A 26,831-nucleotide genomic window follows, 5' to 3' on the forward strand; every position below is an offset into this window, starting at 1 on the left:
GGGTTTTACATGTGAAAAAGGTCAACTCTCGGGGAGGGAAACTTCCCTCCCTCTTTTGACACCATCTGACCTTCTTTGAAGTGCGTCTGGTTGAGTCCACAACAACAGAATATACATAGTATTCCAAATTAAAATGAAGCAGAATATATTTTGATTTGTGAAGTTATGAGTTGCGCCGCATAAAATGTAATGCATACAAAAGTTGAAAGGACAATCTGATGATTCTCCATTATGCCTGGCATTAAAGTAGCTTTGAGTATGATGCATTAATAGATTTCTTTGTATTTTATGATTTGAACGGCTAATGTAAGGTAAATCTAAAACCCTATGCACCTCTCATTCTTAGTTTTAAGCTGACTTTTATGCTGATATGAAAATCTAGTTCAGATGAGGTTTGATTTATTTCTGTCTGTATTTTCCAGATTCAAAATTTTCTGCTTGTTTTTGATTCAGAGAGGCAATATTTGTTACGAGGGTGGTGTGGTGTGGGGACAGAGAGGACCCAAACGCAGCACTCTGAGCGAAGGAGGCTTATTTAGGGAAAAGGGGGTTGAGGGACTGGAGTGGAGGGAGAGGTGGATGCCGGGGAAACACTGGCACAGAGAAACCGACCGGACGGGAGCCAGGGAACACTGGGGCCGAGGAAGGGAGGATGCAAGGGAGAACTGGGAGGACGCCGTGGGGGAAGCCGAAGAGGAGAGGTCCGGAGGACGAGCCCAGCAGACTGAACGGAGGACGAGGGTGAGTGAACCGGGTATGGAGCAACGAGGATCAAGCAAGAGTGGAGAACCGGGGTTGAAATACAGGCAGGGATGAGGTCGACTACTGGCAGGTGTTGTAGGCTGACGAGGTGCAGGTGCGGGTCGTTGGCTGAGCTCAGGAGCAGAGAGAGAGAGAGAGCACACAGGGGAGAAAACACAGGGAGGGAGGCAGGGAACAGAAAACCAAGGAAAAAGCAGAATAACTGATAAAAAGGAGAAAAAAAACAGGACACTCACCGTCAGCCGGGCTGCCACCACAACACTATATGGCTTATTACACAGTGCATGAGTGGGAATGCATTCCTAAAAGTCTCTAAATTAACTCAATATCTCATAAGAAATAAATCTAAAATATCAGTGAATTAAATCATATTCCTGACATGAAAACCAGAGTGAAATTTGGGGTAATGATTACCTCTCCTTTCTCCTTTCTCTCCTCTCCCCTTCTCTTTCTTCCACTCTCCTCGTCCATCCTCCCTTCTCTCTTTCCTCTGTCCTCTCTTCTCTGTATTATTCAGTGTTTCCAATACTGAGAGACAGGAAATAAAGTTCAGGAATCACTAGAGTTGTGCATAAGGTCCATAAGGCCAGATTTACTACAGGTTGTTTGTGCGTGTACAAGCGAGTGCAAACCTCAGCTGTTATCGGTACCAAAGTCCTTTTAGGCAAGTCATGCCACTCGGCAGCCATCTTGGCAACGCTTCTGGGCAGCAATTTCATACTAACAAAACCAGGCTCCTATCTGAATGAATGGGGAGAGAGCCAGAACTGAGCTTTCACTGGTCACTGGGACATAAAAACTACATGAATAGAATCAGCAGTAAAATATGATAAAAATCCCTGAAAAAGTTTGACGACTTTGCCCCAAAATAATGTTTAAAAACAGTTTTTCCCCACCGGTTATACTTCTACTAAGCATGTGTCAGTGGAACCACACGATTGGCTGAAATATGATTCGTTTTGGCTGTTTAAAGCAGATGATTGGCTTTTTAGCTGGAGGGGCGGATAACCGCCATCTTTGCCGTTACGGGCTTTTCCCATAGAGTTGTATTGGGGATGTGATTGAACGCTTCCTCTTTCCTCCTCAGTTGGCAGTCTTCTCCTTTTTGTATGATTCAAAGACAAAATTTCTAAACTTCCTAAACTTAGTGAAATTATTTCAAATGTTTAGGATGGAAAGTTAGTAGTGTTACTAGTAGTGTGTGGCGTTGGAAGGAGCACGCATGGGACGAGCAGCAGAGCAAACTAAGCTGAACACACGTTTGTAATGTTTTTTACAAACGTCTTGGCATGTGTGAGCTACAGGACACTCAGACAAGCAGCATGGAGACATTTTATTGATTATTGATGTATTTTTGGACGTTTGAAGCTAAGATACCGCTCACTGCAGTTGAGTGGAAAAAAAACTGTCTCAAACTCGCAGAAGAACACGGATGTTAACAAAACTTCACCAATCCTTCTATTGACAAAAGGGTGAGTAATTGATAACAAAATGAGTCTTAGGGTGAACTATACCTTGTTGTATTGTCATGCAAACTTGCTGGAAAATGTTTTATTGAGAAAATTATTTCTTCACTTAAGAAAAATAAATGGGTTGTTAAATGAAACAGTTGCTTCATTTTTTTGTTCATTGTTTCAATAAAGAAAAACATCAAGAACAAATTTAACAAATATTATGTAAAATGTTGTGAAAATGTTACTTAAAAAATAAATGTTAGAGAAGGAATTTAAAATTTGTGATTGACTCGAGAAAGTTCCACTTTTTGACTTAAATTATGAAAATAAAAATACCTTGTGCAAGATATTCAAATTTCTGAAATGCACCTGTAGATGCACAATCCACCTTCTTTAATTTAGAGAAGTCAGTTTTGAAAAAACAAATGGTGTGTCTCCACCTCCCTGATGGAAAGATGACCACAGACCCAACAGAGATGAGGAAGCATAATGGATTACTAACTAGATCATCTTTGTATGAACTTGTAAATGTACTTAGTTACACTCCACTACTGGAAGTATTTAAATTCATGTGCAAAAATATCAGTCTGTTCAGTAGATGTTGAGATTTCTTTGAATTAAAAACAAAAGAAACAGAAACACAGACTGACCTCATGATGGCGCTCTGGAGTCAACAGCCAGCAGAGAGCTCTCTCTGTCTCTCACAGTATAGCTTTGTCCCTAACTCTTAACCATCACAACTAAATGACCCAAACCTTCATTGAAATTAAACTTATTTAATCTTCACCCTAAAACACTCTTTTAAAGGTCTGTCCCAAAGTGAGAAACAGACAAAATCCTCACTCCCAAGGTCTGAAACTCTAATTGGTCCTGAAAATTATAGTTATAGACAGGGCTGGACAAAAAATCGGCCGGGCATTTTGACTAGAGACCGGCCCACCAAGTATTATTGGCAAAGCCATAAAGCCTTTGAATGAAAACAAACGCTGTTCTGACAGCGATGTACACTGTCTTGTTGGTATATATGTATCAATCTAATAAACTTAAACCTACATCATCCTCCCTATTCTGGTATTCTAAACAGTAATTAGAGGAAAACAAAAGACTGCTTGGTCAAGTTAACCTCCTCCTGAACTATCTACAACACATGGTGGAAACCTGAAATTAAGACAGAGAAGACTAGAGGTGAGACATGATCATTAATGAATATTAAAATTAATAAATGACAGATTTAGTGGTATTTTCATAAACTATTTATTTACCACATCAACAAACAGCATGGCGGCACAAAATATTTTTTTTAACATGGCAGCCTTTAAAAAGTGAAAGGAGACAAAGAAAGAAAGGTGAAAAAGAATAACACTTAATTGACTTTTTGATGGCATTTTACACAGTACTGGTACAGTATTTAGAAAATGTTGGAAAATACTGACATCATATACAGTACTTACTTCTTAAGAAATTATGATGGGACCCTGAAAAACAGGACACAAGTAAAAAGGACAGAGAAGGGTGAGAAAGAATGGTGTAACCCTTATCACGAGGTAGTAATAATGTACATAGGTGTAATAGTCTAAAGTAGTCTTATCATCAATGTGGACCAGAATCAGAAGTCACTAAATTGTTAAGAGCCTGAGAATTGAATGTCAATAAAAAGAATACCACACCCGAATGACAGTTTGCATTAAGTGTATTAAATACACAGGGATGGTACATACATAAGAAAGCAGGTATGAAAAATAACAAACTAAAATAATAAAGTGCGCACAAAAAAAACTTTCCTTTTAACTTCGTTGAGCTCAGTTCGTCCTTAGTTCCACTTGCCTTTATTGACAAGAGTTCATTTCTCACCGTTGGGGCCCTTTTAAGTTTGTGTTAGTGTTTGTCCTACCACCATGAAGATGAGGAAGATCCTGGCAATCCGTCTAAAGTCAGAGTCACAAACACGGTTGGCTCGCCACCCAGCCACCTAGACTGGGAATCCACAAAGCTCTGGAAAAACGTCTGGAACGTGTAGATTGGTATCACTCCGTGGAATGGATCTCAGCTGCACAAGGCTTCCAACTCTTTACCAAAACCTGACCTATAAACAAGGCCAAATCATTTCTCTCAATTACCATTCAGCGAATACATGGACTGCTACAGGCTACTATAAAATAAAATGAATATAATGCAATATCAAAATCGCTCTCTCATTGTACAACAGCTTCTTGTTTCTTCTTATATATAAAAAGTATGACTTTCTCAATTATCAAAAGTACATGTACATCAAAAATTACATCCTTGATATGAACACTAAGTTTTATGAACCCTAAGTAACATTAACAGTGTCATAAATAAACTGCAGGCATTGCATGTAAACATTGATCAAATCGTATTACTTCAAATTAGAGGCATTAAGGTGTTAGCGTGCTCATTTATCCCCCTCTGCACCGGTAACAGTGGAAAGAATGCACTAAAAATTTACCTCTTTAACTTCCAGTAACAACAGTTTTTAACATCATTATTTTTTCAAAGTAACCATTTAGCAACAACATGGAAAGGTAACAATTCCTTTTATAATCCACAAACAAAATAATTTGTAATTTTCACAGGCATTAAAGAGTATTCCGCTAGCTTATTGTGGTTAATTACCCTATTAGCATACGAATACAGCAGTCTCACATTAGCTTTACACAATTAGCTAGCGAACTCCCAGTAAACTCAGCAGGCTAGATTAAATACAAATGGGCCTCAAAAGCCTGTCCTGTTAACATGGACGCTAGCGAACTCAAAGGCCTAGCGCAAGGTAAACAACTCACCATTTTAGCAGAATTCACCGCCTTTAGCTCCGTGACAACAGTGGATTCAGGCACAGCTCTCATTTACTCTCTATATTACAACAGGGTATAGTCAGTATAAGCGATAATGATCACAGAATTTGTTTAATTCACTCCATGTCGTTTCTCGTCTTACCGAGGGGAAACGCAGCCTCCTACGCTCAGGTACAGGCGCCAAAAGAAGGTGCAGAGACCGAGAGGCGTAATTGTAACGGAACATAGCTGGCAGCTGATTGGTCAGCTCACTGCATCATAACGTCCACCCATTTGCTAACTTACAAGCCCATCAAAGATGCTGAGAAAAATAAAAGGTAACCCTTAGTGACTTGGTCAGACAGCTAAATAGTGTTTCTCATTATTAAGCCTGGGCTACAATGGCATTTGTTGGACTTGCTCATATGATCACACTACTTGTATCTTTATTCCACAAAAATAGCTGAATCATATACAGTAGTACTTACGTAGGAACTTAAAAAGTTGCATGGTCTAGAGAACCTCTTAAAGAATGATTAGACCCTGAAAAAACAGGACAGAGAGGAACAACGATTAGATAAATATTAAAATCTATTAAGGACAGATTGTGATTGAATTGTATCACCAAAGACTATTTACTCACTGCATCAATAAAAAGTCAACCACAACACTTCCACAGCAGCAACACTGAACATATCTTAACATATGGAAACCTTTAAGAAAGAAAGGACAGACAGCGAAGGGTGAGAAAGACTTGCACTTAATGGTTTTTTTAGACGATGACACTACTGGTATGTTTACTCTAGAGAAATGGTTGAATCATATTCTATATAGTACTTACTTAAAATGAACCCACTTCAGGCTTCCAAAATTGTCTGAAACGAAACAATGACAGATTAAGGCTGTAAGAAAACTCTCATATTTATATTATCTAATATTTATTCTATCTACTGTCTTATGCATTAAAACCTGTTAAGATGGACACATTCTAAGCATTTTCTGAGCACGTGACTTGTTTGAAGTGAAGATAGACACAAAACCTATTCATTTGACTGTACTTTTAGGCAATAACAATAAAGTTGAATTTAATCTTAACTGAAACATAATTAGGAATGTTTTGATAATTTTATTTCACCCCACCAGGTTACAACAGCAGCTTTCTCAGCAGGTCACTCTTCTCAGCTACCCTGTCAATGACCATGTCGGAGTCCAATGACATGAGAATGTCCTTTTCAGTGGCCATCAGCATAAACATCTCAAGCCTGTTTCCAGACAGGCTGCTTCGGAGTCTGCTTTTAATGAACTTGAGTGTAGAGAATGTTCTTTCACAGGCAACCTGAGTGAGAGAGAGGGTCAGCAGGTACTTGTATGCCAGCCCAAGGAGACAGTAGGCATCAGACAGCATGTTGAACCGCCTGAGAATTTGATAGCAGCACAGTGGGCAATTTTTGCAAGAATCACAGCTTTTGGTCACAATTTCACTTTCTTCGTCCCATTCTTCAGGTCTGTCCTTTGCTGTTCTGGTCCTGTAGTCATCTACATGTGATGTCTTAAGCCTTTCCCACTGTCCTGCAAAACTTTTCAGTTCTGACTGAAGGTTATTTACTGTAGCCCTGCTGTCAAATTTGAGGAGACATGTGCTGAGGTTTTGAAGTGCATTACTAGGAAGAGAAACTGTTCTGACCTGGCTAAACTTCCTGGGGTCCAACCATGCCAAATCCGCAACAAGAGGGCCATTTGTGACAAATCGTCTGTGGATTGCTTCAATAACTGTGTCCAGGATGGTGTTGTTGTTTTCTCAGCATTGATCTGCAACTCATCTTCAGTCATCTCTCCGGCCATGCGTTTTCTCTTCTTGGCTCTCTTTACAGGTAGTGCAGCCTCCACTTCCATGTCTGTGTTGTCCTCCCTCGCCTCGAGTTTCTGATTTGTCTGTTTCACAAATGTGTCTGCAGCTGCCTTCACAGTTGGGAAGTCCCTGGCGATACTTTTGAGGCTATCTTGTGTGGCAGTCACCATATGATGGGCAGAGAGAATGTCCATCGCCGTTGACTGGAGGTACTTCGACAGAGGAGTTGTTTGCTCAAACACTCTAAGAAATATCTGTGCTGTTAAGACAGTTTTATGCTTCAAGAGACACTCTTTAAAGCCTTGTGCTTTGGCACGAACAGCTGGCTTTTCTTTTTCCCTCTTTTCAATGGCTTCCAGCGTGAGCACTACATCAATGAAGAGGCCATCATCTGGTTTTCCAAAATGTCCAAAGATTTTTTGGAGGACATCATGCTTGGCCCACCACCGTGTCTCACCTATTGGACTGAGGCGTCTGTGTCTTGTCTCTTCTTGGGTTTGTTTCTCCCACAGATTAACCCTGTGACAGGAGTCCTTGATGAACACAGCTATGTCATTAAGTAAATTAAAGAGTGATCCACTTTCAATGACACTTTGTGTTGTGTCAGCAAGCACAAGATTAAGTATGTGTGCATAGCACCACACATGCACATGAGTTGGAGACTGGGCAGTCATAAGTGCTGAAAAGCCTTTGTACTGGCCCTGCATATTTGAAGCACCATCTGTTGCATTCCCAATGCACATGGCCTTGTCCAGATTCAGATGCTCTAAAACTCCAGAAAGCAAGTTTACAAAGTACTGCCCCGTGGATGCTTCGCACCTCACTATGGAGACAAGCCTCTCCTGCACAGCCTCAGTAACATACCTGATAATTACTGAACACTGATCATAACCTGTGATGTCTTGGGTTGTGTCCAGCTGAACAGAGAACATCCCAGCTCTCTGGACATCACTGGTGATGCTCTCTTGAATGAAATGGCCAATTGCATCAGTCACTGAGTTGACAGTTGTTTTGGAGAGTAGGGTGACGAGAGACCCTCTACCTCTTGATCCACTGGACTGATGCAACTTCTTGCTTTTCTCAATGCAGTCATTCAAATGTTCTCTAAGGCACATATCATACTTGCCTAATAACACAATCAGTTCCAGAAAGTTACCATGATCGATAGTGTTATCACCCAAAGTGTATGCAGCCTCATTCTCCACATGCCTATAGCTGAGTCCCCTCTTCCCTAGTACTTTGACCACGTCTATATACGCTACACGTAACAAGTGTTACTAAAGACATTTTCTAAAAGTATACTAAAGTTCACCAAAAATCTCAAACGCTTGAAATGACTTTAGTGTTTGGTTGCACAAATCATGACTAGATCATGTAGTAACACTTGAGTCATTACTAGTTAGTTCCAGTGATCTTCACTTTATAATATGGATGCAATGTCAATGGTTATAGACACAAACTTTTGATTTCTGTTACATGTAATCAATAATTATTTCAATAATCTTCAGGCTGTTCTTTGTTCAGCATGTTTGGAGATTTAAAATGTGTCTGTGGACGAACTGAACCTGGAAACTGTGGTCACGTTTGTCAACATAACATAAAACCATAAAACATGAAATACAAACATTGTAATGGTAAAAAAAATCCATCCTCTGTCCTTTCCTAAACACTTTTCCTTGACTTTGATGGAAAACGTCATGAGGTCAAGGAAAGATGTGAAGGAGAATTCATAAAAGACAACCGCGGTGCTCAGAGAACCAGGCTGCACTTACACCAGCTTCTTTTTAACCAACTTTATTTATAACACGCGGAAGATGAGTACAGTGACAAACTCAATGCTGCTCACTTCAAAAGGTTTCCTGTCCAACACAGAATCACACCTCCTAAGAAAGGATGTTTCATTTGGTACATTTAACCATCAGTTAGGCTGCTCATAGGAAGTAACAACAACATAGATACTGCTGAAAAAACAAAAAGGATTAAAATGCTGACACAATATAATAACAAAATCAATATACAAGTAGAGAAAGTTGAGTGAATTATACTCAAACATAAATATAGAGTTTCCTGGGATGGGTGCTTTTGATATTTTATACATTTGTTAAATAGATGCTCTGTTGTTTCTACAGGTGCATCAAAACATTTGAATGTCACGGAAAAGTTAATTTTTTTCTGTTATTCAATTCAAAAAGTTAGAATAAAGACTTCAGAATAGAGAAAAGTCGACCTGAGAAGAGCTCTAATCAGCTAATTAACTCAGAACACCTGCAAATGTTTCCTGATCCTTTAATCTCTCAGTCTGGTTCAGTTCAAATGAACTTTTCCAAGATATTCTAATATTTTTTAGATGCTCCAGCACATTTATGTGCGTTTGTCGTAGTGAAACTACAATAGTGAGTTGCTTTAAATGCATTTAGAGAATTCAGCCCGCTCTTATCGTGGCTGCCACTTAAACACTTCCGGGTCATTTCACTCAGTTAGGAACCTTGTAAATACCCGATCAGTGCCGCCTGCTCGATTCAATGTTCTTCTTAGGAGCACTCATGGGATCTGTCTCCTTACCGGTGGGTTTCTACTAAACATAACCATCACAGCTCAATGCCTAAACTTAACAGACTCATATTCTCCACACTGCCAGGAGAGCTCAGAGTGACATGTGCTGGCCTGTAAACTTGCCTTTGGCTCTCTGTCCCAAACTGTGGAGTCGTCGGGCAACATGGGGAGAGTCATCAACATACCCCCAACCCCTAACCCAAAAGCTCAGTAATGTCCTCAAACAGCTGCTCAATGTAGTAATGGCTTCAGTAAACAAACACTAACCTGACACAGATGATTTCACAGTGTGAGATGCAGAGAACTTAAAGTTTGACTTGTTGCAGTTGATGAAACTTCCCTCGATCTAAAACAACTCAGTGTTCAGGAGCATTATATTATGTCCCAGTCAGGACCTGCACAATAACATTAATCAGCCCCTACTGGCCTGAAGGGGAAAATATCCAGATTCAATACTAACCTGACCAAAACACACACATCTGTTTTTTTCATAGAAGACATTTTGACACAGCACAGCAGGAAAAACACAGATAAAAAACAAAACAATTAATGATGGCTGGATTCCATTTAGCTGCTTCAGTTTCAGAGTCCTGACAATTAAACACGTCTGCTGTGAAAAAGATCTAAAGGCTCCAACAGTCGTCATGCAGAGCTGCTTCTGAACCGGTCTAACAACCAGACGTGTTTTAAAGCAGATAAAAACACTCTGCTTAAATAACTAGTTGTGTCTTTGTGACATTTACATCTTCTCTTCTCACCTTCTTGAAAGATTCCTGTTTGAACGTATGAAGATGTAGATATTATTCATTTCAAGGGTTTATACTCACAAAATGTCCATTCTCACTGCTCTAACTTGTCTCCTAGAAATTAAGTTTGTTTACAACTAATGTGCCACAGTAAACACATGTTGAAGGAAACGTAACACAGACTGGATTTAGTTTCTGGTAACACACTGTAAAAAAGTAAAGTCACAAAAATTTTGATATTGAACGTAAGAGTAAAATGTTCCCTGATTTGTTCTTCAATCTTGCAAAATACAACATCTGCTTTCAGTATTATTAAACTTGACTAAGACTCTGGCAGCAGCTGGTTAAGGTCAGAGAAAGATGGTGGTCTGGTTTATTATAGTAAAAGTGACTTACAAACACTAAACAGCACGAGGCGAGACAAAGGCCAGTTTGAAGAAAAGAGTCTGCTGCTGCTTTTTAAAGGCGTGAAGAGACTGAGGAACGTAAGTCTAAAGAAAGAGCGTTCCACAGTGTCGGAGCCAATACTTCTACTGTTTTCAACATCTGCTTGGGGGCAGACGCCGTCACTATGGAGTTTTGGTAAAAGCTGAAGCCCAGAGAAGTGTGTAACACTCTGTCTCCTTAAGGCGGCGTTCCAGTTGAAATTTCCGACTGGGAACAAAATCCAACTTCATGTGTCAAATGCAGCATTATTACCTGGTGTTCTGACCCTGCCTGCCTGGATCAAGTAAAACTGACCTTTGTCTTTATATTGTCTGTCTCTGAGTCGTAGGAACGGCTTCACCACTGCCAGTTTCCTTACTTTATTTGTGGCAATGATGTGTTTCATTGAAAAGAAGTTAAAAGTGTGAAGAGCTCTGGAGGTGTTAATTCGACTCTCAGAAGCGACTCAGTTGAGATGAGCGTTGTCCCACTTCCTCTTAGTTTGCTTTAATTATTTTAATAGCAGAACATAAAAAATAACCTGAACAGAAATATAGGTGTTAAAATGACTGCATATCTAACAATAACAGCTGATACAGAAATAAGAGTAAAAACTAATACATGTTTAACTACAACACAGCACTAGCACATTAAAGTGCCTGACAGCAAGTTCATCAAGCTAAATGTCCCATATATTATCATAAAATAATTCAAATAATAAAACATTTATCAGTTCTCAGTGTAAATTACCTGTAATGATATGAGCTGTAACTACACTGTGGTCTCTTATTTGTTTGGTTTGTTGACGGTGGCGTAGAGGTCGCTGGGATCAGCTGAGGCTCCAGCAGAAGAAGAGGAAGCTTTCACGCTGCTGTAGGTCACTGTGTTGTTGTCAGGTAGTCTCTGGTTACCAGGTAAATAAATCACAGAGAAATATTTCAGCTCTAAACTTACAGGTTATGTTAATCAGGGTGAACAAATGTTGGTCTGAATGTTCTCACCTCGAGCTCTGATGAGAAGAACAGTAATCACAGTAATTAGGAGGAGTTCAGCCACACGCATAACCAACATTATGTAGTCCAGAGCAGAACAATCTGCACGAGCTGTAGAACAGAAAAAAATCAACAAGAACTAAATGAAACGTTAGATTAATATGTTTATTATGAGGAGAGAAAGAGGCTGACAGGAAGACAGAGAGACCCTAGAGAAAGATGAGTTACTACCTTGTAGTTTTGTTGAAGTATCATTAGTTGTTGTTGTGGCTGGAACTGATTTTATGTTTTCAGTTGTTGTTGTTGATTCTGTTTTCAGAGATATTGTGAGAGAAAGAAAACAACAGTAGTTCATCACTGTGAAAAGTCATCAGATAAACAAATGTTTTGGTGGTTTTAGTCATCTTGAACAGCTCAGCATATTCTCACCTGTTTTCTCACCTGAGGACTGAGGGCTGAAGGTGAACAGCTGCACTTTTCCAGAGGAACGATCTGTCACTTCACACTTCAAGTTAGACTTTGATTTGTTACTAAAATGAGAATCCAGGAAAGACACAGTGGCGTAGCAGACAGACTGTGATGTCTTCATGTCTTTGTTATCTTTGTCCACATCTTTACCCTCATACAGCCACTTCACTGTGTGTCTACAGGACTGTTCATGTGTCAACACAGAGCAGGTTAACGTCATCTTATCAGCGTCCTTACGTTCAGTCACTGGTGAAGATGGAGATATTGTGAGAAAAAGACAACAAGAGTAAAGTTAACTTCATCACAGTGATCATAATTATTGTGATGTTTCAGTATATTGTTCTAACAAGACAGTTTGAGCTGAAAACATTATGATGGAAATACTCACTGATAATAACAGACAGATAAACCTGAGAGTCTGGAACTTGTTGTTTTCCTGATATGAACTGTCTGCAGGTGTAGTAACCAACATCCTTGTCTGTGACATCCTTTATAACCAGAGAACAGTTCTCTGTAACACTCAGTCTGTCTGATTTAGCTTTGGCATCTTTGTGGATCTGCCCAAGTTCAAACAGCGGTACTGCTGATCTGCCTCCTGAACCACTGAAGAACCATGTAGTATTTTCACATCTTTTCTGACCGTCTATCACATCTTCACAAGGCAAAGTGACTTCATCTCCAACTCTGACAGTGAAGGAGAGGGGAAGTTTTTCAGCTGCTGCTGTTGAGAAAATGATGAAAAATAAAGTGAAATGAGAAAATGTCTGTTATGTTCATAGTTAGTGACGATTATTTCTTTATCCTTAGTTTCAAAGAGTTCACTAAACTCACCACATTAGAAACAACAGATTTGGTTTTCTTAGTTAAATCAAATGTAGCTAATAAAGAATCTTTAATAATATTGATCAAGTTATTTTTTACAATGTGCCTTCCATTTATATATGTGATATATGTATTCTTACCTGTAAACTGAAGCACCGCTAGAAGAAATAAAGAAATCCATTTGAACTCAACCATCATGATTCTCTGAGTCTCTCCTTCTTCTGTCTCTTGTTCTCGTGCTCAGAACTGTCTGAGTTTCTAAACTAGTGCTTTAGTAGAGAGACTCTGCAGCTACTTCCTGTGGTTAGGATGATGTCACTTCCTCATAGTGACTTTTAGTCTGTTTTAGATTTCAGTCTCTCTGAATTTCTTGTCGATGTCCAAACAGCCAAAAACTCAGTTACAGTTTTCACTTTTACATTTTGAAATGTAGTTTTCTCTCATCCACAGTGACTGACAGAGACCCCAAATTCTTGATCAGCAACATGAGATGCAGCCATCAGAGTTCACACTTTGTTCATTCAGGTCTATTTGTGACAATGACGTGTTTCACCAAGCGAAAAGAAGAAGAAGAGGAAGCTGAAGGTGTGAAGATTGTTAGTTAAAATAAATGTTTGCAATGATGCAACTTGTTTTCTTCAGATAGTGTTTATTAGAAAACAGACAGGATCCATGGTGATGTTTGACAGCACACATGAACAGACAGGTGAAGAGTCAAACTCCTCTCCCACCAGAATCTGACTCCTGATGTCCATGGTGCAATATGGTGATACTGTAGCAGCTGCTGAAGAACACAGATAAGATGATATTTTACTGCTCTGAGATCTGCTGGTTCCTCATTTTATCTTTGCAGTTTTTATATAGTTCATGCTGACTCTATTTCTCTCCCGCCCCCTCTCTTCCTTTTTTCTGCTTCCAACTCCGTCATTAGATTGAGGGCGTTCATTCTTTCAGTTAAACCAATCAGAATTTGCCACAACCTCTGTGAGCCAATCATATTGTTGCTGTCAAACTTTCAAACTGTCTTTTCTCTCCTGGAGGACCCCGACCAGATAAAAGACTGCAGCATCACTCCAGCTCCAGGCCTCCCTCCCTCTCTCGCTCCAGCAGCTGGTGGATCAAGCAGTCTTCAGTGATCCCACTGAGCCCTTCACATCCATTCTGGTTCTGGCCTCTGTGGTCACAGCCCCTCCACCAGGTAGGCCATACATCCCTCTCACATTTCTTAAACTCTCCTGTTCCTTTTCCTTTTAATTCCTCTTTAAGCCTCTTTTTCATTTAAGTCTCTCCTGACTGAGCTGAATAGGAAGTGTTTTGGTGAGAATGTGGACTTGAGACAAACAGTCATTTATCAAATTTGTCGGTTACGACACTATGGGAACGCCTCTAGGCGAAGCAGGTCTGAACGTGAATGAAATCACTCCAATCCTATTGGCTTGTTGCTAGAACGGTAAGGTGCGACGGAATAACCGGAGCAGTATAAAGCACACCTGTACACACTCATCATTAGCTTTTTTCTATTCAGCAGGCACTCTGTATGTTGTTTGAAGAAAGCTCCAGTCCTACAAGCAGTGTGTCTTACCTGAAGAAGAAGTCTACCAACATGTCCGGCAACCAGATGTACAGAAGGTGTGTTTTTCCTCGGTACATCACGGATGGAGATTCTTATGAGATGTGTGTCTCATGTTTGGGGATGGAACACGAGTTGCGAAGCCCTTTCTGTGCGGGTACTGAGGTACAGCATGGCTCTCTTTTCCGAGGATGGCCGGATTTGTTCTCCCGCCAGTACCTCCCTCGCCGGTCTGGACCCAAGGCAGCTGAGGCTGCCAGGCATAGATCCCTTCCCTCTACAAGCTCCTACGGAGAGGAGAGGAAGCAGAGTGTCGCTTCTCGGGGGCCCCCGCGAGGAGCTGGGGCAGCGAGACGGCGCTCTCACCCTCAGCCTTCTGAGAGATGCGGTCTGAGGACCGTCATCCAGTCCCGACGGAGCTCAGGGAAGACCAGGGTAGGGGAGTCTTTCTCCCCTCCCGCATGGATCTGCGGGTTCTAACCGGTCTCTGAGGAGATTCAGGTTCAAGATGCTCATCATCCCCGCCATCATGACGCACATCCAATCCAAGGATTGGTTCGTCACGATAGATCTAAAGGACACCTATTTCCACGTCTCCATCCGTCCTTCTCACAGGAAGTTCCTGAGGTTCGCCTTCGGGGTGTGGCTTACCAGTATTGGGTTCTTCAATTCGGCCTGGCACCTTCCCCTCGCACATTCACCAAGTGTATGGATGCAGCACTGGCCCCGCTGAGGCTCCAGGGCGTCCGGATTTCAACTACATCGACGACTGGCTCATCCTAACCCAGTCTCGAGAGTTGGCGGTTTGGCATCGAGATGTCGTTCTGGCTCATCTGCGGCGTTTAGGGCTGAGGCTCAACGCAAAGAAGAGTGTGCTGGTGCCCACCCAACGGACTACGTTCCTAGGGGTAGTATGGGATTCGACAACGATGCGGGCACAATTGTCTCCGGCACGTGTCGACACCATATTGGCTGCCGTGAAAGGGGTAAAGTTAGGCCACGCCATCACTATAAAACACTTTCTACGAGTGTTGGGTCTCCTGGCGGCTGTGTCCAGCGTAATACCATCTGGACTGCTGCACATGAGACCCCTGCAGTGGTGGCTAAGGACCAAGGGTTTTTCCCCGAGGGGAAATCCTCTCCATCTGATTTGGGTTACGCGCAAGTGTCTTCGTTCCCTATCAGTTTGGAAGGAAACTTGGTTCCTGTCCCAGGGGCCCGTGCTGGGAGGGTCTTGTCGCCGGCTGGTCATTTCGACAGACGCCTCCCTAATGGGCTGGGGCGCGTCATGGACGGCCGCTTGGCAAGGGGATCCTGGCAGGTGCATCAATCCGAGTGGTCTCGAGATGTTGGCGGTGTTCCAGGCTCTAAGGAGTTTCCTGCCCGATTCTCCTATCTGAATTACCAGGGCGCCCTCTGTACAGACTGGCGTGTCAGATCCTCCTGTGGTCCCAGCAGAGGTTACTATCGCTCAGGGCAATGTATCTCCCGGGGACGCAGAATCAGGGAGCAGAAGTGCTGTTGAGGCAGGGGCTGAGGCCCGGGGAATGGAGACTTCACCCCGAAATGGTGGAGCTCTTGTGCAAAGAGTTCGGCCCCATAGACGTGGATCTTTTTGCGTCTCAAGAGACTACGCACTGCCCGCTATGGTTTTCTCTCGTTCCTCCAGCCCCGTTGGGTCTGGACGCCATGGTACATTCGTGGCAGAGGCTACGTCTGTACGCTTTTCCCCCAGTCGCTCTGCTCCCGGGGGTTCTGGAGCGGGTCCGCCAGGACAATGTCGGCCTACTGCTTATAGCCCCGTTCTGGCCAACCCGGCTGTGGTTCTCGGACATCATGATCGCTCCTGGACGGCCCGCCGTGGCGGGTCCTTCTGAGGAGAGACCTGCTGTCCCAGGCGCAGGGCCGGGTTCTTCACCCTTGCCCCGCCATATGGCGACTGTGGGTCTGGCCCCTGAGGGGGCAAAGTACCTAGAGGCGGGTCTAACAGCCGGAGCAGTCGAGACCCTCCTCAGCTCCAGGGCCCCGTCCACATGGATCCTCCGTGGTGCCCGGAGGATGAGACCTGCGACTCGGTCCAAGGTTCCCACTTGGGATCTGGCGGTGGTTCTTGGGGCGTTGGCTGAGGCCCCCTTCGAACCCCTGGAGTCAGCTGAGGCTAAGCACTTGACCCTCAAAATGGTCTTTCTCCTTGCTATCACCTCTCTGAGGAGGGTGGGGGATCTCCAAGCGCTTTCGGTTTCCCCGCAAGCCTGGAGTTTGCCCCGGGGAATATTAGGGTTATCCTGCACCCTCGTCCAGGATACATCCCTAAAGTGCCTTCTTGTGCGGCAGGGTCCACAGTGCTGCAGGCATTCATCCTCCACCTCATGTGACGGCGGAGGACGGGAGACTTCTTCAGCTCTGCTCTGTCAGAGCACTGAGTATTTACACTCTGAGGTCCTCCCGTTGGAGGAAGGCTGACCAGCTGCTAGTGTGTTTTGGATCCCCCAGGGCTGGGCTCCCTGCATCCAAACATACTATTAGCAACTGGATTGTTCAGACTATTTCCCTGGCCTATCAGGTGTGCGGTTTGCCTTCACCTGTGGCTGTGAGGGCTCATTCTACCAGAGGCCTCTCGAGCCCTCCTTTCCAGGGCCTCTTTGCAGGATGTTTGTTTAGCGGCTGGCTGGGCCACTCCGCACACATTCATTCGGTTTTACAGTCTTGACCTTCCTTCGGCACCTGGCACTCGTGCACACTGGGGCAGGCGGGGTTTTCGGCATGGTTTAGTGGGTATCACGTTCCCATAGTGTCGTAACCGACGCAGTTCGAGTTCCCTCGAAGGGGAACGTCTCGGGTTACGTATGTAACCCTGGTTCCCCGAGAAGGGGAACGAGACACTGCGTCGGCCCGCCGCACCTCCCTCCCCGCCTGAAGCGCCTGCTTCATAGTTTAAGCTAATGATGAGTGTGTACAGGTGTGCTTTATACTCCTCCGGTTATTCCGTCACACCTTACCGTTCTAGCAACAAGCCAATAGGATTGGAGTGATTTCATTCACGTTCAGACCTGCTTCGCCTAGAAGCGTTCCCATAGTGTCGTAACCGACGCAGTGTCTCGTTCCCCTTCTCGGGGAACCAGGGTTACATACATAACCCGAGACGTTTTCTGTTGTTAAATCCTTCCTCGTGGGTCTTTGTAAGTTCACTTCCTGTCCTTGAGTTGATTTTTGTTTCCACCTGTGTCTCGTTTCCTCCACCTCTCTTGGGTATTTAAGTGTGTGTATTCCTTTTTGTCTAGTGTTGGCTCGCCTGTGTTTTACAATAAGCACGCCATTTGTTTTCACTCTGGAATTTGGGAGTTTTACCTGGCTAGGTAACTGAAAAATGTTCAAATCCAGGTTTGTTGTTTCACATGTATGACTACTACCTTATTGAACGCAGATTACATTTCATTCACAGTTAACATGAGCTAGAGGAAATTAGATGTTTGCTAAAAAAAGAGTAAGTTCAAAGTTAAAACTAGATAAGAATTATGAATTAGAGATGATAATGCAGACTGTATTTTATGATAGTGTCTTTGGTTCTGGTTCAGCATTGTGTGGGTCTGACTTTCTACAATACTTGGTGACTCCTGTTTGTGGCACCCATGAACTGGTGAACTTGATTCATCCTCATCTACAGACTGCAGACATTACGTTAAACAAACAAGGAGATTGTATCTTTGTAAAGGTGCTTACAGACCAAAAGCGAAGTGAGCGTTGTGGGCGCATTGTTTACATACAAAGTCAATGCAAAGACACATAGCGCCACAATTTCCTGTCGGGCGGTGCGAAGCGGGCGCTGCCGGCAACGAGAAGGCCTTTGCGTGCATTTTCAACTCGAGCGAGAAAGTCACATGACGCTAAGTTGCTATAGCCTATCAGCGTTGAGATCATCTTGACATCACCGATGGCTTCAGAGCGTTGTGTGGAGAGGGCCGGGCAGAGCGGGGAATTGAAATGCCGCTGGCCGGCGGAGAGCTGCTACACTTGGAGAAGTTGAGGACAGAGCAGAGAGCAGCGCTGCAGCTTTTGAACAAATAAACACCCGCAGTCGGTTTGGATTACACTCTGACAACTACGCTGTTTACTCGCGGGAGGAGCTCGGAGTAAACTGCTTTTATTAAATTAGCTTTTCACTTTAGTTTTGCGGATGGCAACATTGATTTATCTTCACTCGAGCTTCTCAGCAGCTAGCTTCCATGCACATCTGGTTTCACTGTTGTTGTTAGAAGGGGTGATGGAGCAGTGGCTAAGACACTTGCCTTTGGTTCAATCCCCCACTGTGACCCATCCACCATTGTGTCACTGAGCAAGACACTTCTCGTTGCTCCAGAGGCGTGCGACCTCTGACATATATAGCAATTGTAAGTTGCTTTGGATAAAAGCTAAAATAAATGAATAAATGTAAATGTTGTTAGCGTAGGTTGGCACCCAGAGCTCTGTTGGACTAATACTTCATATTTACAACAGCCCGGCCCGGGAGGAAACCGGGAGAGGGCAATGAAACACGGGAGTCTCCTGTGAAAATCACGAGGGTTAGCAAGTATGAGCGAACCGGAGCTAACCTCTATGGCTCCTCGTTTCTTTCTGTACGACAGCGTGCTGCATATGACGTCCTTTTATTCTTCTGCGCTTGCGGGTCACTTGCAGGCCGGGGCCAGTTCACACTTCAGTCTGATATGGGCCACGTGTAAACTAAAAGGTCTGCAGTGTGAACGTAGCCTTTAAGTCCACGTGAGGAAAGTTCAAGACAGGATATTAGAGTCAAAATACGCAAACCTACGTAACTTCAATGAAAACTAAAAATAATATTGTCTTTGTATAAAGTTTCACACAGGAACCTGAACGGGCCTGAGGCTGGTCATGAGTGAGACAAAAAAATCTATAGACAGAGGGTGTGTGTGTGTGTGTGTGTGTGTGTGTGTGTGTCTACAGTCTGCATCATTGTGATCATGATTTCATATATCACATTGTGACTCTGACATAAAGTATATTTGGATTTGAATGATTATATGTCTAATTTAAAATCTAAATAAAGAGTCGCATTAATTCTTTTCCTGAAACCTACTAGGGTCATATCTCCTTCATTCGTTACTTTGATGTCAGGAATATTATCTATTTTTCCATAGATATTATTGAGTTTATGTGGTTTTGCTCAGGGGCGTTGCTTGACATAAAGCTCTACTGGGGCACAGATCCCCTCATTAAATTTTTGATTTATGAAATGTGTCAGTATGTGCCTCACCAGCTTCCCTTGCTAAGCATTAACTCAGTCCTCCATTAGGGTCTGAGCTGCCTGTACATCTCTGGCTGTGCTTTTACTGGCTGAGGCTGCCTGTATTTCACCTGGGTCTGTGTGACTTTCTAAAACCTTCTGTGTTTCAGCTGTGTGCTGGCTGATGATCCAGCATCTCCTCTTCAGACAAACTTCAGCATAGCCCCAGTAAATTATAAATCAATACTTGCAAGATATTAATGTTATCAGCTGCATCAAAAAAGTTGCTAGGATGTGTGAACTTCTCTGGGACGTTGGCCCAGGTTTGGACAGGGCAGACCAAAAAGGGTTAATGCGAGAGGATGTTCCCTCACTTCCTGTACTTTATCGATCAGAATTTAGACGATGTCATAATGTTGATGATGTCATAAACACCGTTCTGAGGGGAAAGTGATGTCACTGCCTGCTTCCACATTCTGAAGATCAAAGCCACAGAGTGAACACATTCTGAAACTTCAGCTCCTCAGTCTAATCAATCATTTACAACTGAGCTTCGTGTACAGAGCCCAGAAAAACAAGCGGTGCTTAACACAGTCGTTAAGAGAGAAGAAAAATGAGCTGCATCGAGGAAACGGTCCCTTCTGAGAAGTTCTTTGACAATCTGGGCATGGACGTCAGCCAAGAACAAGCAGATATATCTGACCAAGAAATCAAAGTGGACTTGGATGCAGTCATTCAACAACTGGAAGGAATAGATCTCCAACTGCAAAGGTACGCTAGACAATATGAGAAAAAACAACTAGCAGAGCTCCATGAAAATAGCCAAACTCAAAAAGAATTGGATGCAATGTCCAACGCTATGCAAGTGGCGAAAGAAGCCATTTTGAAAACCAATGAAGCTTCCAGACCGCAGTCTGAAGAGGAGACGTTACCTCTCGCTAACTGCCTTCACTTTTCCAGCAGTTGGAGAACAGACAGACTTTAATTAACGGACAAACTGTAACCTACACTGTACATTTACAGCCAGACCGAAACGTAGTGCTCATATTTTCCTCTGCTCATTTTCACCGTCACCTACTGCCACCTGTCACGTAGCTGTCCTGTGAGGGAGGAGAGGACGCTAGCTATGTGCCACCGTGCTGCACAGTGTGCGGGCGAAAATCATTAACGTTAGTCGCACATTGATTTTGTTGATCATGTGAAAGTTTAGTAGCAGCAGTTATTCAAACAGCTGTGTTACGACCCGTGAGGTCTGTGGGTTGTGCTTGTCTCTTTTCTGCAGGTGTACCCGGGCCCTGAGCCTGGCGCTGCGTAAATCCTGCAGCTGGAGCTGATCAGCGGCCATCAGTGGGGCACATAAGCTGAGCCAGTGAAGTGCTCTCAGGCTCACTCTTCCTTGGTTGCTCGTGTTAGACTGTGTGACTTACAGTGTGGTACGTTTACTGTGTGGTTTATTGTGCGGTAGACACCAGTTGCCCTGACGATGATCTCCCTCCTCTTTTCAACAGTTGCTAGAGAGACAAAAACAATACAGAAATACTTAAGAACTGCACATACTCACATGTCCAGTGATGTTAATGGTATGTGTCCTACATCTTTCATATCACGGTGAAGCCTCTGCCCTGCTCTCTGTGTCAGGGATGAGCGTCTCCACATAGACGCAAACACAGAGCCAACTTAATGGCCAGCAGAGAGGCCGCAAGTAAAAACCTTAGTGTGTAAAAAGCCAGTACGTCATCAACACACCTGTTTAACAAGCGCATTGTATGTTGTAGGGCTGCAGCTAACGATGATTTTAGTATTCGAAGCTTCTATAGATTATTTCAAAGATTCATTGATGCTTCGTTCAGGAAGTACTTTTGCTTGGGCGTAAGCACGATGTGCGACATTAATAAATGTCCCTGTGAAACACTGTGCTGTATAGTTACATGGATTAAATGAAGCATCAACGCAAAGAATTTGTGTCGATGTATTTTATGAATCGATTTAATCGATGAATCGTTTCAGCCCTAGTATGTTGAGAAGCAAACTTTCTGTTGCTCATTCCAAATGTCAATATATCCGATCCCTAAACATAGCTCTGGTCACTGATGTGTGTTTAAATAGTGAGGTAACTGCAAACAATAAAAGATATTTGCTTGAAAGTGGCACAAGTGTTGCTGTTTAGGCTTTGTGAGCAACAATCAAATCCCAATTGTATACTCATCAGGGTGCATACACAGATGTTTTGGGTTTCTGACTGTTTACTACTCTCTATACGTGTCAGAAGAGACAAGTCAACATCAACTTATTAATCTATAATGTTTTCTACCAATTGCAAAACATACCTGTGGGCCCAACGTATGCAAAGTTCCCTTCCTGAAGAGCCTCCTTTCTTCTTCAACACACTGAGGAGATTTTTGAGACAGGAGAGCAGTAGTAAATTAATCCTTAGAAATTACACCTAGAAACATATTCCACAAGCACAACATATTATTGGTAGTTAAAGAGCAGCCTTATGCGTTCTGGAAATTCAGAGAGAAAAAGAGGCACACTTCCGTAATTTGTAGCAATACACTGACCTAAACGCCATCTGTGATGCCCTTTTTTCCCCCATTTATAACAACAGATAGCTTGCACAGCTTTAGGCTAATAGTTACTCATTGAAGTTCATACACACTTCAAACCATTGGCTGAATACAAGACAAATACAAGTCCAAAATATCTGTTAAAAATTAAAATGACCTATTTTTACTCTTCCAAAAACGTAACTTTTGCATTTATTATGACCAGTAAAATAAGCCTGATATCTGAAAGTATAGACAGGAACACAAGTGTAAAACTAATCTCTCCAAAGCAAAGACACTGTGTTACAAAAGCAGCCTATGAAGAGCTAAAGCTTAAGAGCTTAAACACAGACATGTAAAAACAGAGCTTTCTCTATGGACACCACAGCACAGGCTGAGGTGTTGAAGCGCCTGTAAACAGTGTTGCTATCGACAGCAGAGGGTTCAAGTGTTCACGGATTGGCAAGCTCGGCGGGATAAAAGCCGATCAACCTGGGTCATAAACTGTGTAATTACTGTCAAATAATGTTTATGTAAAGCAATAACTGTTAAAATTATGTTTCTGTAACTTAATATCACATGATCTTGGTTTTTTGTACAAGATAAAACCAATATTTAACAGGAATTTACTGTAAATCGATTGGATAATGGCAAAAAAATATATCAAATAATACTGTATTAAAACAGCAGTCTTCTTTTTATGTAATTTTAAGGTATTTCTGCAATATTTTTAGATTTTTATACAGATTTATACATTTGTTTAACATTCAACAGAGAATTTTTTTAATGAGATTTTTTTTTCTTTTAACAGCAGTTCGACTGTAAAATACAGAAAATGTTTACGGTAAATCTATCGGTAGGCTATCTCTTATACAGTGTGTGTGCCATACATTTACGTCTGGTGTTCACTCTTAAGGCTCAATATAACATTACAATTCTGACAGTTTCAGTAAAGAGCAGTGATATTTTTAGCTTCTCACACATTCAGTCGGTCCACTATAGGCGGCCACACTTTCTCTCGCTGTTTTATTGCTGTATCTGTGTTACTTTTTCTTTTATTTATCATTTTTCATCACATGTGCTTTTATTCCACGTAAACCTACTCGCTGATGCTCGTTGTCTGCAAAGTATGGTGCACGCATCTTCTCCACTTATGAAACCTAATAACCACAAACTGCTATTCTAATGCAGGCTAATGAAAAATATGTAAAACTCATACATAAGAACATGGCATAACTGAAAAAAACACTTTGATAGATAAGGGACCAGGATTAACTAAGCCTGGCTGCAGTGTTGCCAGATCCTGCTCATGAATTCCAGCCCAAAAACTGTTCAAAAACCGCCAAACCGCACACACACATTTATTTCAGTATTTTAACTTCCACGTGTCCTTACCTACGGTTACATTACATTTACATAGCCTACATACTTTATATACAAGAAATACACACTGGCAGCCAAAGCATAGGCCTACATAAATAAACCGTTTTAGGTGCATTAGCGCCACCTGCTGGACTGGAGTGTAAGGTTTTAATGACAGCATCAAAACCTTGCGGTGAAACGACTATATCCTCCACACACTCGTTTGTAAGGCGGCCTCCTGTATTTTTCCAAGTCAGCTTTCTTTCATCCAATGACATGACACGCTTTAACTTCATTCAGGAAATTTTGGGTAACTGCATCACTGACAGATGACTTTTAGCGCAGCGCCAACGGTGTGTGTGTGTGTGTGTGTGTGTGTGTGTGTGTGTGTGTGTGTGTGTGAGTGAGAGAGTGTGCAGGGTGCGAACTACGGGGGATCCAGGGACCCTAAAAGCACGATTTGTATACATATGATAATATTAATCATTATATTTGTATAATTATAATAATAAGACAAACATGCCTGATATTTTCACAGTCAGCCCAGGCCTATGCTTGCACCTATTAATGATTCAGCGGTAAGAATCCCCTCCCCGAAAGCCGTGGTACCCGCCCGATCTGGCAACACTGCCTGGCTGTTGGCCTGGTCTGGAGCAGGCTAGCTGCACAGGATAAATCGCCATGGTAACTTATGTCCTACTGCTTTCCTGAAACCGAATCAGGGCTTAATTCAGCCAGGATATCCGGAAAACCCTGGTTTAATCCGCTGACTTGGTTTTGTGAAACAGCCCTCTGGAAACATTTTCTCAACACAGACAGGAGGAGGCAACAAGATGTAACGTTAAATGTTCAGTGACTGAAGGAGCTTGAGAGGACTACGTTCTTCCATAAAGGCCCTTTCAGAAAAGAAATGATTTGCGCTGCACTAGAAGCTGGGTTCAAGGCAAAAGTTCAACTACTTTGACCGCACGTTGCTTGATTTGAAACAAACCTCTGTGGCACAAGCCAGTGAAAATAATGGGTTTCATAGCGCAGCGGTGCTGTCGTTGCTGTGTGTCTGAAAGGTTTCACCTGCTTTGAAAGCTCGAGTCTCACCACTACGGCATCGATTGTAAGTGACACGTTTATATTTAATTCCCTATAACTTGCCACGTTATTTAACTCAGTTCGTATTACATTACTTAGGCGTGCAAAGCTGGGTGGAGACCCCGCAGGTGCCTCATCAAGTTTAATGTAGTTATTCGCTCCTTTTAATGGCATGTTTTTGAACAGGTGATCAGTCACCTCTTAAATAACGCCTTGGTCAGTCTGAATTCTCCCACACTGCCGACTTCAGCCGTTTCTTTGCTGGAAATAAAGCTTCACAGTTTGGTCCATCTGCCATAGTTTAGCAGTGTACAGGAGTAGCCTCCATGTCTCTGATAAGCACGGCATTTCAAGCTGGTGCACCGCTCCAGTAACTTTGTTTTCGTTTTGTGCAAGTTGCAACAGTTTCATTTCGGTGTAGTGGAGCCTGTACAATTAATTAACTGTGACATTTCAAAGGGAGGTTAATAGCGAAATCTAGTAATAATAAAATAATAAAATAAGTGCCTGATTCCTTCCTGGCCTCCAGTATGCTCTTCTTAGGAGCACTCATGGGATCTTTCCCCTTACTGACAGGTTTCTCCTAAACCTAACCATCACAGCTCAATGCCAAAACTTAACAGACTCAAATGCTCCTTTCTCCACACTGCCAGGAGAGCCCAGAGCGACATGTGCTGGCCCTTGTCTTGCCTTTAGCTCTGTATCCTAAACTGTGGAGTCGTTGGAAAACACAGGGAGAACCATAATAATCCTTATTTGTAGAGCACTTTTCAAAAACAAGTTACAAAGTGCTTTAACAAGTGTAAAGAATAATACAAAAAAAAAACAAAAACAAAGATAAGAGCATGAAAATTTTATATAAAATTAGTAAAATACAATAAAATAAAAGGGATAAAATAAAGTCAAATAAGATCGGGAAAAGCTCTCCTATAAAAGTATGTTTTAAGAAGGGACTTAAAAGAGTTCACTGACTCAGCCGACCTGATTTCCTCGGGCAGGCTGTTCCAGAGCCTCGGGGCCCTGACAGCAAACGCTCTGTCCCCTTTAGTTTTCAGTCGAGACTCTGGAAGAGACAACAGACCTCTGCCCGAGGATCTCAAGGTACGTGCTGGTGCGTATGGGACTAAAAGGTCAGAAATATAACAAGGCGAGAGGCCATGAAGAGCTTTAAAAGTGATCAATAGAATTTTAAAGTCAATTCTAAAACATACTGGGAGCCAGTGTAATGAAGCTAAAATAGGAGTAATGTGGTCATATTTCTTTGTTCTGGTTAAAAGCCTGGCAGCTGAGTTCTGGACAGTCTGGAGTCGATCAATAGATTTTTGGGTTAAACAGGTGAAAAGGCTGTTGCAATAATCCAGGCGTGATGAGATGAAGGCGTGTAAAATGGTCTCGGTGTCATTAAAAGTTAACATAGATCGAATTTTAGCTATATTTCTAAGTTGATAAAAACATGATTGAACAAGCTTTGTGGTGTGCTGTTCGAAATTTAAATTACTATCAAACCAAACACCAAGGTTCTTTGCCACAGGCTTAATGTGATTTACTAGGGAACCAGCAGATGGCAGTATTTGATTTGCCATCTGCTGAGACCCGATGACCAGGATTTCTGTTTTGTCTGAGTTCAGCTGGAGGAAATTATTTGACATCCATTTTTTAACTTCACAAAGGCAGTTTTTAAGTGAACTCAGCATGACGGGCAAGTATATTTGTGTGTCATCAAGTATATTTGTGTGTCACCATCGACATAGATTAATACCCCTAACCCTAAAGTCCAAAAGAATCTCCTTTTCTAACCATGTTTCCTTGACCTTGATGGAAAACGTCATGATTTCAAGGAAAGATGTGAAGGATAATTCATAAGGACTCAGGACAAGAGGACCGCGGGGCTCAGAGAATCCATATTTGTAATTTGTAAAAATGCGACGGCGGATGTTACTGATGTGACTTGCTGTGATGAAACTACAATGTTCTGAAGATGGACTAAAGCGCATCTTTGACACTGCGCCCTGTGTTGTTTTAATGCAGGCGTCTACAGGTGGACAACACGGTGGAAAATATTAGTAGCCTTCTTCATAACCGAGATAGCAAAAAGGCCTGAAGGGTACCAGTCACCAAATAATGGAAAGGGTTGTCTCATTGAAAATGCTTGCTCACACTCACC

At 42.5% G+C, this 26,831-nt stretch overlaps 2 long non-coding RNA genes across 3 annotated transcripts; both read right to left on the reverse strand.

Annotated features, from left to right (window-relative positions):
• Positions 1 to 3,446: 3,446 nt before the first annotated feature.
• On the reverse strand, positions 3,447 to 5,966 carry LOC119912772. 2 transcript variants are annotated; one of them, XR_005446226.1, is made up of 5 exons: positions 5,850 to 5,966; positions 5,652 to 5,721; positions 5,497 to 5,551; positions 3,668 to 4,299; positions 3,447 to 3,529 (listed from the first exon to the last, which is right to left on the reverse strand). It is a non-coding gene; the product is annotated as an uncharacterized LOC119912772 (long non-coding RNA). The 2 variants fall into 2 exon arrangements; XR_005446225.1 differs by lacking the exons at positions 3,447 to 3,529; positions 3,668 to 4,299 and adding an exon at positions 5,186 to 5,330.
• A 5,459-nt stretch (positions 5,967 to 11,425) lies between these two features.
• LOC119912784 lies at positions 11,426 to 11,844 on the reverse strand. The gene is made up of 3 exons (XR_005446237.1): positions 11,806 to 11,844; positions 11,584 to 11,685; positions 11,426 to 11,485 (listed from the first exon to the last, which is right to left on the reverse strand). It is a non-coding gene; the product is annotated as an uncharacterized LOC119912784 (long non-coding RNA).
• Positions 11,845 to 26,831: the final 14,987 nt, after the last annotated feature.

The sequence above is a fragment of the Micropterus salmoides genome, unplaced genomic scaffold (assembly GCF_014851395.1).
Source record: "Micropterus salmoides isolate LMB-PRFRI ecotype aquatic unplaced genomic scaffold, ASM1485139v1 Ms_hic_scaffold_2, whole genome shotgun sequence".
In the NCBI taxonomy this organism is placed as follows: domain Eukaryota; kingdom Metazoa; phylum Chordata; class Actinopteri; order Centrarchiformes; family Centrarchidae; genus Micropterus; species Micropterus salmoides.